The sequence below is a fragment of the Xenopus tropicalis genome, chromosome 10 (assembly GCF_000004195.4).
Source record: "Xenopus tropicalis strain Nigerian chromosome 10, UCB_Xtro_10.0, whole genome shotgun sequence".
Lineage (NCBI taxonomy): Eukaryota > Metazoa > Chordata > Amphibia > Anura > Pipidae > Xenopus > Xenopus tropicalis.
In genome coordinates, this window is record NC_030686.2 from 30477704 (window position 1) to 30491260 (window position 13557).

The window sequence follows — 13557 nt, forward strand, 5'->3', positions numbered from 1 at the left end:
GGGAAGGATATACTTGCCCTTTAGTGAAGATAATCTGCTCTGGGAAAGAATGTAATATGAGTCACGTCTGCTTTAACATATAGGTTATATATACCTTAAATCTGGTCTCTCGTGTGGTATTTAGTTTGTCTCTGAGATTGCACTCAGACAGGATCTTGTCTAAATTTAGCCATTGGCTTTTTCTGATGTTAATTGTTTCCCAAGCCAGGACAAGGTGCTCTCCCGCCTTCTCACTCACTCATGGGGAATCCCAATTCTCCTATGAGCTCATTCAGCAAACTCTACCAAGAAATTAGGGCCTGGAGCCTGTAAGCTTCAGCTCTCCTCCACCCTGTTCATTGTAAAATGCTAAAAGAGGATTTTTACTTTACTGTCCCGCTCTATTAAATCTGTGCCTTGGAAGAAGTTCCTGAAAACTGGACAAGTCTGAAAAAATGTTTTAAGCTCAGAAGACTTACAGGCTTCGGATTAAAGTGATACTATATACTTTTACTAGGAGAGGGCACCCTGTGGCAGCCTTTTTTGGTACAATACCATACAAAATAAGTGTATAGCAAGCTAATGTACAATCTGTGCCACATATGAAGGTGAATGGAAGACTCAATCCCTGAATCAAATTTCTCTTTATTTAATTCCTTCTTTCTCCAGCATGACTAGTTCTCCCTGTTCCAGAGCTGCTTTCCCTACCTATTGCACTGCCCAAAGGCATTAGTGCCACCTAGAACACTATATTTATTCTGCAGAAAGCATTACCATACCTGAGTAAAGAGCCCTAGAAGCTTTCACTGTTTGTTTAAGATTGCAGCTGCCATTTTAGCTTGGTCTTCATAGCTTCCTGCTTGCAGCTCTAGCCGTTATAGCTCAGATTACACATTTCTAAGGGTGGGGGGAGTGAGTTTTATGAATTCTTGTGTGAGGGGGGAGCAGGAGAGGAGAGAGAGGAGGAGAGAACTGCGCAGTCTTTGGCCCTGGGAATGAAGGATTACCCAGAGAAGATATCCTAAGAACATGCTTACAAAAAACGAGAGGACTCAGTGCAGCATTTCTGTGAGTGCTTATGGCTGTATTTATATAGACCTTTCTGATAAATCTTACTGAGTTTTTACTTTTCCTTCTCATTTAAAAAAAAAAATATCTTTTACCTCCTTACAGAAATCTAGCTATTTTATTCTTCTTGTAATCTAAAAATGTTTATGGTGTTGTAGCTCATTCTTCTGGGTGGGATGGAGGAGATTTGGGAAAAGTTACATCATTTTAGCAGTGTTTTGCCTGCAGGGAATCTACTCTTTGGTCATTCAATGTGCGGGATCCAGTATACTATCCAGTAATGCATGTGACAAAACGCAATCATAAATATGGATTCCATTGCTTTATGATCCCAATAAGACTGAAGTTTAATCCACAATCTCACAGTAATTTGACATACTCTGAATAGAATACGCTGGGGTGCAGGCACATATAGCCGAAATACGCATAAAAACACAAGAGAATGCAAAGTCTTGCGTTTTTATGCATATATCGGCTACATATACCTGCACATATACCTGCACCCGAGCGTATCTCATTCATTCGGGTGCAGGCACATGTAGGAGGCGTAGGGCGGTATTTACGGCAAGCGTTTTTCCGCTTGCCGAAAATATACACCCTACGCCTTGTCTGACATCAGCCTAAGGTAATAGTAGAAGGAAAAACCTCTCAAATGTATAAAACTCCCAGACATAAAAAGCAGCTTGGAGGTGTATGGGATAATCTGGCCCATCATCCATTTCTTCAATACACTCTAGCTTCATAAAATAAAATCTTTCCCAGATTTTATAGACCTCTAAAGGTTTTGGGAGATGTCAGAAGTCAGTATTTTGAAGATAATGCTTTGATGGTTGGATGAAGTCATTTTTCCAACCCACATTTCTTTCACAAGAGCAGTGTGAGCGAGTTGGTTGACCAGTCAGGTTTTTCGGTCAAACTGTCTAATTACTGCTCATGCTGTGGGATCTTTGGCTGGGGGCAAACAGAAGATATGTCATAGGCCACACATCACCTCACACTTCCCATGTAATATTGTTGTTTGGATTCACTCGCCACTGGGTTTTTTTAAAAATGCCAACATATACTGTACATAAGGATACTTATAACTGAGATACAGACAAACCAATACAGCAGGCAATGAGGGACTGCCTGCAGGGGCTTTGAATTTATAATCTGTGTGTGTGTTACCAAACTGTACTTTGTTCCCAGGAACTAATCAGATTATATTGGATCCAGTTTGTGTAGGGCCAGCTTAAGCCAATGGGACAATGCAGTCTGGCCTTTTGAAATCAGAGGTCAGGAGTTTGAAAGGATCTAAATATGTTTTTAGACAAAGAACAAACTACCCTTGCACTTCTGCACCCTGGCCACACTTGCACTCCCCCTATGAATACATCTCTGCTTACATTCGGTAGCACTGTATTCATGAAAGGGGGCGGAACATCAGCACGCAAGAGTCCTGGAGAGCGCTGAAATATCTAATGAAAGCACGGAGGGACTGTGGAGCCACCTGGGGCTCAATTCCCTCCAGGCTTATAAGGGGTTAAATTACACCCATGCAGGGATGAACAGCCCCCTCACTCACCCCTCCCCTTTGTCTGCCTGCCAGCTTCCCGCGCAGCGTCTCACCCCGCCTGCAGTATCACGGAGTGGCAACTCCCTCCCCCCCCTCCCTGTTTAAGCACATTTATCTTGTGATCTGTAATTCTGTATTTGCTATCAGCTATATGATATATTTTTCTTTTCAGGCACTGTTTATTAAAAAAAAAAAAAATTATATATGCTCATATTTTGTTTGTCACAGCTAATGGCGGGTGATAGTCCTTGGCCATTTAATCTCTGGTGTTGGTTGATGGTTTCCACATGCCCACTGCGTTCGCAGTGGCTGGCATTCTTTTTAAAACAGCTATAAAGTTCAGTAAGATGTTTGGTAAAGTTTGAAATACATGGCAAGGACTATTGTGATGTTTGGATTCGTAATAAAGCTGTGGCCGAACTCCACCCACATAACGGTGTCAGTCTGTTTTATTGCGTCAGCGGGGTGCATCAGGCTAAGTTGGAAGGGAGGGAATAAGTCTCCACAGTCCCTGTACCCCCTGCTTACCCACACCCTAATTTGTGTATCAATCAGACATGCAAGTTATGGTATGCCAGTGAAAGACTAGGGATGAAAAGGAGCCCCTATCCTTAACCTAAGGTGCAGAGTGCAGGATGCCCCAAAAGCAAGTGACTACTGAGTGAGCACTAAGGAGCACATCCAGGGCACATAAACTGAGCACTCTTTATCCTTTGAGCATAAGATATGGATATGAAAGCTTAAATAACATGAGATCTATTAAACATACATATGCATTATAAATGTCACTGATTTGTAACACTTGATAGTAGTTTGACAGTGCTTTATTCTAGGCTGACATACCCCCTAAGAAGCAAATGTACACATTTTATGTAGCTTCTTTTAGTTTTGGGTAAAAGCCTCTGATCTTTTCTTGTACAATCATGCATATTTCTTATGGTACTGTTTTACTGATATACCTGGTCACATACAGCTGTAGACACAATCAATTAGATTTTTTTTATGGAAAGAAAATCATACTTATCACCAGCAAGAAAAAAACGCACAAATTTGCTCAATGCTAAATGTTTTAAATAGCATTTAGGGACTGATGGATCAAAATGTGAGATTCGAGTTCACCACAGAAAAATTCACCCACTTTCTATTCATTCCTATGGGTTTTTAGAAACATATTTATCAATTTGTAAACTCTAACTTTTACCCATTGATAAATTCCTAAGAATCCCTTAGGAATGAATAGAAAGTGGGTGAATATTTCTCTGGTGAGCTCTAATCTCACATTTTAATAAATCCTGCTAGAAGGGCTGCATATTTAGCCTCTGAAGGGGACCTGTCACCCAGACGTCAAAAGCTGTATAAAAAAGTCCTTTTCAAATTAAACATGAAACCCAAACATCAATATCTATTATAAAGGCATCTAAAAATCCCACCTGTCAATAATATATTGCTTTCCCCGCCTCCTTAGGCATAGAGGCGGGGCAGACAATTACTTTCACTTTCCATTCAGCACTCTCCCCTCCCTCCTCACCATCTAATTGTATATCCTGTGTACAGACATGTGCACCATGTCCCCCAATCCTGCACAGAAACAAGATTTTGGGGTGATACAAAACTTGCCTTAATAACAGTGCCCACAAAATGGCATTTGCCGGCTTGCTGTGATTGTGTAATTCAAAAACAGAAGGAAACAAAATGTATTTTATTTAAATACTGTAAGTGAAGTTTATTTTGCTTTACAAACACAACTGAAAATAATTTGAAATTATTTCTTAGGGTGACAGGTCCGATTTAATATAAATACAAACATTGTGTGTTCTGCAACCATTCAGTTGCTATATCATGAATGTACACTTGTACTTTAATGATGTTGGTGCCTAGACCAAGGGCCTGTATATTGTACTAGTATTATCTTCTAGCCAAAAAAACACTGTAATAACAGGATTTGCCGTTACGCAGAGGGACGAATATTATTTATAAACACGAGACTGAGGTTGGACATGGTATCCTATTGCAGCCGCCCTCCCACCAGACGAGGTAATAAAGACGTCATTTGCAACATAATGGGCTAGGTAACAAGAATAACATTACAGAGGCAGTTCCCACCCTGTGAGAAATGTAATGACAGTCACACTCCCTGTGTAATGGGTTTAAAAATATACACTTATTGCTATGGGCTCTGCCAGGTGGAAAATACTTGACTCAGACCTTTTTCGTTAGCGAAAAATGTCAACGTCTTAGGGAACCATCTCTCCAGGCTGTAAAAACAGTATATATATATATTGTGAACTGGCAATGGGAAAAGTTTTAAGGGAGATATATTTCCCCAAGGCTCATCTCCTACTCCCTGATGTATAGCGGCCCTGAGTGGGTTAATTCCCCAAGGAAGTCTCACCTGAGGAATAATTATCAGGCAGATCTGTAGCAGCCAGAGAGAGTGAGGGCCCAGACTGACTGAGACCTGAGCCCGGTGTGGGGGGGTCTGTGCCTGTGGGGAACAGCTTGGAGTTCTGCTGGTTTGTCCCCAAACTCTCTGAAGGTAAAGTGGCTCTGTGGAGTTGTATTTTTGGGTTTAGCCAGAAATCCCAGTAGGGAACCGGTAGCAGAATGAAAAGCACCCTGTGTAGTAGTTCAAGTGTGGAAAGGGTTTTGTTTTCTTTTGTTTATGTTCCTGTCTAATACTGTATATATAAACAGACATTATTCATGCAAAAGAACTGTCTGTACGTCTGATCTCGCTCACAATATATATATATACAGTATATATATATAGCTTCCATCGATGGCACCTACCATTCCAACATCAAATGTTGAGTGCTCCCCATAAAATATTTATATTCAAAGTTTAAAAGCATTCACAGCTAGAGTAAGTCTAAAAAAGTAAAAAAAATTTTTGTTACACACTCATATATATACAGGTATGCATATGCATATATATACAGGTATGCAGGGCTGGAACTAGGGGTAGGCAGAAGAGGCAGCTGCCTAGGGCAATGATCCATCGAATCGCAACGCGAACCCCGCCCCCGCGTTCAACTGCGCATGCGCGCCAAAGGGGGGTGGGGGGCGAATGAGGAAGGTGCAGGGGCGAGGTGGCCGACCGGGTTGCCTAGGGCACCCGGTCGGCTTGGCCCGCCCCTGCAGGTATTGGACCTGTTATCCAGAATGCTTGGGACCTGGGGTTTTCCGGATAAGGGATCTTTCTGTAATTTAGATCTCCATAACTTAAATCTGCTAAAAATAATTTAAATATTGAATAAACCCAATAGGATCATTTTGCCTCCAATAAGGATTAATTGTATCTTAGTTGGGATCAAGTACAGGTACTGTTTTATTATCACAGAGAAAAGGGAATCATTTAACCATTAAATAAACCCAATAGGGCTGTTCTGCCCCCAATAAGGGGTAATTATATCTTAGTTGGGATCAAGTACAGGTACTGTTTTATTATTACAGAGAAAAGGGAATCATTTTTAAAAATTGGAATTATTTGCTTATAATGGAGTCTATGGGAGATGGCCTTTCTGTAATTTGGAACTTTCTGGATAACGGGTTTCTCGATAACGGATCCCATACCTGTATTGGAATTTGGTGATCTACGTACCTATGCTAAGGTTTGTAGTGTGTGTGTTTATATACATCAGAGCCCTGAATACCCTGTAATTATATCCTTATAAATATTGATTAGTGATGTAATTTCTGTCATGTGACTCACAGAAACTTGTGTATTACAATAAATAATGTATCCCCTATTGAAAAATATAAGGATATTAGTCTCCTCAGAGTTTCATGCCTTTAGCTTTGGGCTTTTATATGGTCATATATATATATACTGTATATAATCACTAATATTAAAGAACCCCCTTTTTTGAAGTATGGTGTAGACAATGATATTCTGAGAAAATTTTCAATGGGTTTTCAATGGGTTACAAACCAAAGTAGCCTGTGCCAAGGCCCTTAAAAGGGCAAGTAAAATCACCCATGCCAAGTAATTGGCTGAACTCCACTGCACTATTGTATTTGAATGTATTTTGCAGCTTCAGAAACTTGACTCAGAGCACAGTATCCCATGCCAGGGGTAGAGCCCCCCAAAATAAAATTCAAGTGTAGTCTTAGCACCTCTCTAAAAATAAGAAAACACAGAGAAGCACCACTATTATGGTCCTTAAGTGACTCAAAACGTGTTCTGTCTATAAACCAGTCATGGTGAGGCAGAGACTGCATTGAATACACTATAAATCTATTTTTGTGACGTTCTTATGGTGGAATGCATAAAATAGGTGAGCAACTGGGAGGGAGAAACCAGCATTATCAGGATGATGAGTAGATTGGTAGACGGTAACTTATCAGGCCTATCAAGAAGGGTTGCACCAAGTGTTTCTATCAGGGTTGGATCAAGCCAAAGATCTCCTTAAGATAATAAGCACCTTGCACCATAACAAGACTTTGACCCTTATTAGAATGCAGTTGATGAGGACCTTCATGATACACAGTGGTTTTTGTTTTTTTTCAAATAACTTTTGCTAATAAAAGCCCCCTCTGCTCTTTAGTTGGAAATGTTTAACATAATAAACTGAATGGGTTTTAATCGTCAGCTCATTTTTCATTTCTCAGTCCAACAACATTCACCAAATCCACAAGCCCTTCATATTGGTCAAAGATCTAACACTGGTTAGGATTTCCCTTTACAGACAATGGAAACATCCTTTGGAGTGTTTCGCTGTCCCCATCATGTAGGCTTTATAGTACAGAAGCAAAATAAATATAAATAAAGGTGTCTCTTGACACCTCTTGCCCAGGATTGTAGTTAAGTCATAACCAAACTTCTAGGGTCAAAAACACATTTAAAAAATATAAGAACCTTTTGTACAATCTCAAAATATTAAACTACACATAGGGGCCCATTTACTTACTCACGAACGGGCCGAATGCGTCCGATTGCGTTTTTTTCGTAATGATCGGTATTTGGCGATTTTTTTCGGAAAATTGTCGCGACTTTTTCGTTACCAATACGATTTGCGTGAAAAAATGCGACTTTTTCGTAGCTGTTACGATGCGCTCGTATTTTGTCGCGACTTTTTCGTAGCCTTCGTGCCGAGTACGAAAGATTCGGATTCATTCAAGCTTCAGTATGGTGAGTTTACTTGGGCCAGGTTGGAGCTGCAGGGTGCCATTGAGTCCTATGGGAGGCTTCCAAAATCATGCTAAGTCTGAAAGTTTCGGCTGCCGCTTACGAGCACTCAATACGAAAAAGTAGCGACAAGATACGAGCGCATCGTAATGGCTACGAAAAACTAGCGTTTTTTCGCACAAATCATATTGGTAACGAAAAAGTTGCGACAATTTCCGAAAAAGTCGTAAAGGTGCCGAAAAAATCGCAAAAAATACGAAAAAATCGCAAAATGTTCGTTTTCCAATCGGATTTTTCCAATTTGGATTCGAATTCGTGTCTTAGTAAATGTGCCCCATAGTCTGCAGTAGATCGTCTAGCTGTTGCAACCAATTAATGTGTTTGCTTTCAAACATGTGACCAGTAAATGCAACCTGCTGATTGGTTGCTATAGGTGACTAGACCTGATGCAAAGTTTGTACCCTTTTCTAACCCTATAGCCTATAAAGTAACCGGACAGTACCCAGCTAGTCCTCATTCCCAGTGTCACCTTGCCAATGCTTGGGCCCTTACTGGGGCCCTTGTCTCAGGTTTAACATCTAACTGGAACTTACTATTACCCAAGTTCTTGATACATATTCCTGTATACTATCTGGGTGAGATACCAACCTTCACTGACCTACATAGTATGAAATAATCTTTTCCTTAAGGACATTAACACTTTTTGGAGGTAACTGCTGAAGGGGTGGCCATTCATCAAACCCCAACAGAAAATTAAAGAATTTTGTGCACCATTTTTGTTGCAAACTCTGTTTTGTAGTTAAGGTAATTTTATCCAAAGGCAAAGGTTCCCAGACATAGGGTGTGGGACTCAGTACCTAAGTAGTTAATTGGGGTCCCAGTTGAAATGGGATTTAGGTTTAGATATGGAAATAATGCTTAGTGGCTGATCTACATGTCCCAGTGACATATTAACCATTAAAACATTTTTATGCATCTCTAAAGTTGCCAGAAATGTATTTAAACCCAAATAAATATTGTTTCCTGGAAGGAAAATTTGAACCCAGAATGTCTGAAAATCACCAGAAACACTACAAGTAAACAGGAATATTTTAGAGGAGCTCTTTGCAAACTTAGTTTATGACCAACATTATTCTGAGGTGCAGCTGCGCTGTACCATGATGTACAGATCTAAGTTAAATACATAGGCATAGATGGTCAAAAAGTAGCCCTTCTGCAGCTGCTGACCTATACCTCTGTATGAAGAGGTGTGTTTTGGATTGTACTTTAGCAGCTACTGGAGGTTCTGCATTTTTGGGCTTCTATAAACTACGGGATCAATAAAACCAACATCTGACCAACTATAGGAAACCCGCATAACCATACCCAGTGTCTTGGAGCACGAGCAAAGGCAGGCTTGAAATCTGGCAGTTTTACATTTGTTTCAGCTTCCAGTTTCAATTCATCTGGGTTTCCATATTACTCCAACCACAAACCATGGACAAATTGAGCCTTAAACCATCTCATCATTACGATGTACTGACAGCAAAATGGGAATTTGGCTTCCTTTAGACAGATCACAGGCGTAACTTGCCAAGGCTAAGATAAGGCTGAGCTGTTCTCCTCGACACTTGTCTGTACTACTTCACATCTCCACTACCCTCACAATCAGTCATAGATACCTTATTATCAGAATCTGAAACCAGGTACAGTTTTTCATGTGAAATTGCAAGGAATTCCCACTTTATTATGAAAAATGTTTTACATTTGATTACATTTTTTCCAGCTTTTGACCATAATATGTATTTTCCCCTTTTGCCCCTAAACCCCAGTATTTGAAAAAGCATCTTTAGGTTTTATTTTTTTTTTCTTTCACTAAATGCTGTTCAGCTGCTGAATCTGGCATAAACCATTCTTATTGATACACTGTTTTGACTTAATTAATGATGAACATTTTTTGCACTTAATGTCTTATTGACCTCTTTATGGCCTTTATTTAATGTCTTATTAATTCTTTCTAAAAAAAAAAACAATGGTAAAGTGGGTTAAACATAGTTCTCATCAGCCAGGTATACCCAGGTTTGCAATTTTTATTGAAACATAAAAAAAAAACAGACTTCCTATTGTTTTTTTTTTTTATAATATTCCTCCCCAATCCATGATATTAGTTGGTACAGGTATCAGACCCCTTATCCGGAAACCTGTTATCCAGAAAGTTCCGAATTATGGAAAGGCCATCTCCCATAGACTCAATTTTAATTAAATAATTCACATTTTTGAAAAGGATTACCTTTTTCTCTGTAATAATAAAACAGTACCTGTACTTGATCCCAACTAAGATATAATTACCCCTTATTGGGGGCAGAACAGTCCTATTGGGTTTATTTAATGGTTAAATGATTCCCTTTTCTCTGTAATAATAAAACAGTACCTGTACTTGATCCCAACTAAGATATAATTACCCCTTATTGGGGGCAGAACAGCCCTATTGGGTTTATTTAATGGTTAAATGATTCCCTTTTCTCTGTAATAATAAAACAGTACCTGTACTTGATCCCAACTAAGATATAATTACCCCTTATTGGGGGCAGAACAGCCCTATTGGGTTTATTTAATGGTTAAATGATTCCCTTTTCTCTGTAATAATAAAACAGTACCTGTACTTGATCCCAGCTAATATATAATTAATCCTTATTGGAGCCAAAACAATCCTATTGGGTTTATTTAATGTTTAAATGATTTTTTTTAATAGACTTAAGGTAGGACATAAGAATTACGGAAAGACCCCTTACTCGGAAAACCCCAGGTCCCGAGCATTCTGGATAATGGGTCCCACACCTGTATATATATATATATGTTGGTCATAAATGTTGCCCAGCTTTTCTATGCTTCTAACATTTTCTTTTTCTCCAATAAAACCAATGAGCTTATTGGTAATTAAATGGTGCAATTTGAAATAACTGGCTATACCATATGGAAATACAATACTTGCCAAAAGAATTCTAAAATTAACGTCTTTGATATGCACCTTGGAGATTTAGAGCCACAGAGGAATTCAATAGTAATGGTATCACAGGTCTGGAAGTGGAATGGGCTTTGTGTTTTGGAACTGTGAGGTTCTGGAATGTGAATGCTTCTAAATATTAGCCATATTTGTAATACACATTCAGGAATGCGTTCTACATTTCCTTCCTCAGTAGCACAGAACTGTCATAGTCAATAGACCTTTAGCACATTCAGGCATGTTGAACCCAGCACAGGTGGAAGCGACTTTGAGACATTCTTGAGGGGGAATGTCTTCCTACACTTTGATAACATGGAATGCAACTTCATGGACACAGTTCTCTTAAGTGGGTGCAGCTGGATATGTATGTGAGCATTACAATCAGTTCCTTCCTGACTGTCTAAGGGAGTTATGCAGAAACGTGAACCAAACCAAGTGTAGTAATAGGGGGAGCAGGCTCTGCGAGTATTGGGAGGTTAAACAGTGCAGATGGCCCAGTGCAATAACTAATAAGTAATTTCAGTGTCTGCTTGTGAAGAAAGTCATCTTAGTCATACTACATGCATCTTTTGGATATAAGTTGATTAAGTTAACTTATACCATGAGGATACAATTTCCAGTGCAACTAGTTACTGCATTATGATAAAAGCCAATACCTGCCTTCTACCTCTGGTTCCAGTCACTAATTTTGCTCCATTGTGACTAATCTGTGGCTATAATGAACAAAGGGCGGGCCCAGGGGCAATGCAGGGGCTTCACAACATGTACAAAAACTTGAATATATTCTGCAGCCCTCCAGCTCTTGCTAGATTACAATGTCTAGCCCGCCCCCCAACAGCCTTTGGTTTCTGGTCTATACTGTAAACCTTTAGATGTTGCTGACCTACACAGTCTAGTATTTCTTAACATTCAAAAGATTAATAAAGGTTATTAATGGGCTCTCCTTACTTAAACGCAACACTTATCCAAAAAGTATAGTGTTATAAACATTAAAGTGTACTTATACGAGCTGCATTATCTGCCCAACAAACCAATCGTGCTTTATTCTGTAAGTGGAGTATGTGTAATTAGATCTATTTCTCTCTTGGACTTCAGCAGCCCATGGCATTGGTCTCTAGGCTGCTTTGTCAGAGGAACGATCCTTTAATCGGAACCAGTGTCTCGGCACAGGGTCCTGCATCCTTGAATAAGAATTTGCCTAAGGTACTTGTACTTTTGGGAAAAAAATAATTCATACGCTGGCACCAAAAGGCAGCGGTTACTGAAGATTGAAGCTATTTAAGCATACAACTTATTAAGTCTTGTCGTCAGATGTTCTACCTCCCCAGCCATTGGTTCCAATTTAAATCATTCTTAAAAGAGTCGAGACTAGGCGATGAAAGGCCCAAGACTGCTCCAAGCTTGAGGAACACAGCACACTTGTGTAAATTGTGGTAAATTTTTGCATTTTGGCTAGACATCCATTCAGCGCTGTGCCCAAGCCTTGCTTATTTTTTGAAAGGGAAATCACCGTATCTCTAAGTGCAGGATATTACTGGGCAGGGACAGATGCCCCTGATACATATATCCTTCCAAGAATCACCTTGCCACCTTTAGTTATTATTTAAGCTCCAAGCATGAATGTTCTTACTTAGAGAGCACATGGAAGAAAGACTGATTCCTACCTCGTATGTCTAGACCTGTGTAATAATGCTGGCAAAAAAGAAGCTGAATTAGGCACCATCCAAAACGATTTTACGGTGGCCATTCCAGTGGGAGAGGTTCCTGCACAAATTTATCTTTCTCCTATCACAGATTGCTTGTTCCTGCTTAAAGAAACTTTGGCTCATAAGAGCCAGAGAGTTTAACCTTGCAAATAAAATTATCTTACTAAAATTGCAAGTGTCATCTTATATTTTACCTCTCCGCAACCTGTTGCTCCCTGCAGGGACTGCTGTAGGGGTCTAGCAAATAGTAGGCCCATGGAAGGCAATAGGACAGCAAAACCAGAGATGTCAACTAACACCATAAGCCAGCAGGGACCTGATTATTTAGTTGTACTGGCAGATTTCTTATAGCAGTCTTGTGTGTGTAACCATTAAATATGAAGCCAAATAGAATTTTTTACCGTTTGTTTTAAAATAGCGCTTACATTGTTACAGTATATACCACATAGTTACATAGCTATTTTGGGTTAAAAAAACAAAAGTCCATAAAGTTCAACCCTTCCAAATGAACCCAGTACATACATACATTATATATACAAAAAATGTATTTATACACTGAAACATATATAATATATATATTCTAAACTAGCTATAACTATAGATCATTATAGCCTGAGGGCCCAGACCGTGGGGGTTGCTTTCTCTATAGCTGTGTATAAATCCCCCCCTCCCCACTTCCTGGCTGGTCTCCTACCTGAGAGTGAGCGGGTGGGGAAAGGGGTGCAGGTAGGGAGTGGATGGGTGGCGGCTAGGGGTTGCAGTACCTTCTGGAACCCTTCAATGATTTTTTTTTTTTACAAAAGTTGGCATGGTATAGGTATGCTATTTCAGCTATCATTCTATAATGACCTCTATTGTACTTGTAAAAAGTAATTAAGTCCCCTTGCAAGCGCCATTTCTCCAGATCAGGACTGGAACAAGGAGTAGGCAGAAGAGGTATGCGCCTAGGGTGCAACACTTAGGGGGGTCCACAAGGAATGCACTACTTCTGCCTACCTACTGCTAGTTCAGGGTCCTAGAAGTCCTGGAGATTTGTTGGACCCTAGTATAATAATTGGTAAAGTGCATAAGATGGTAGGGAGGGGTCTGGGCTTGTCTTCACTCCCCCATAACTCCCCCAGCAACCTCTCACTTATCA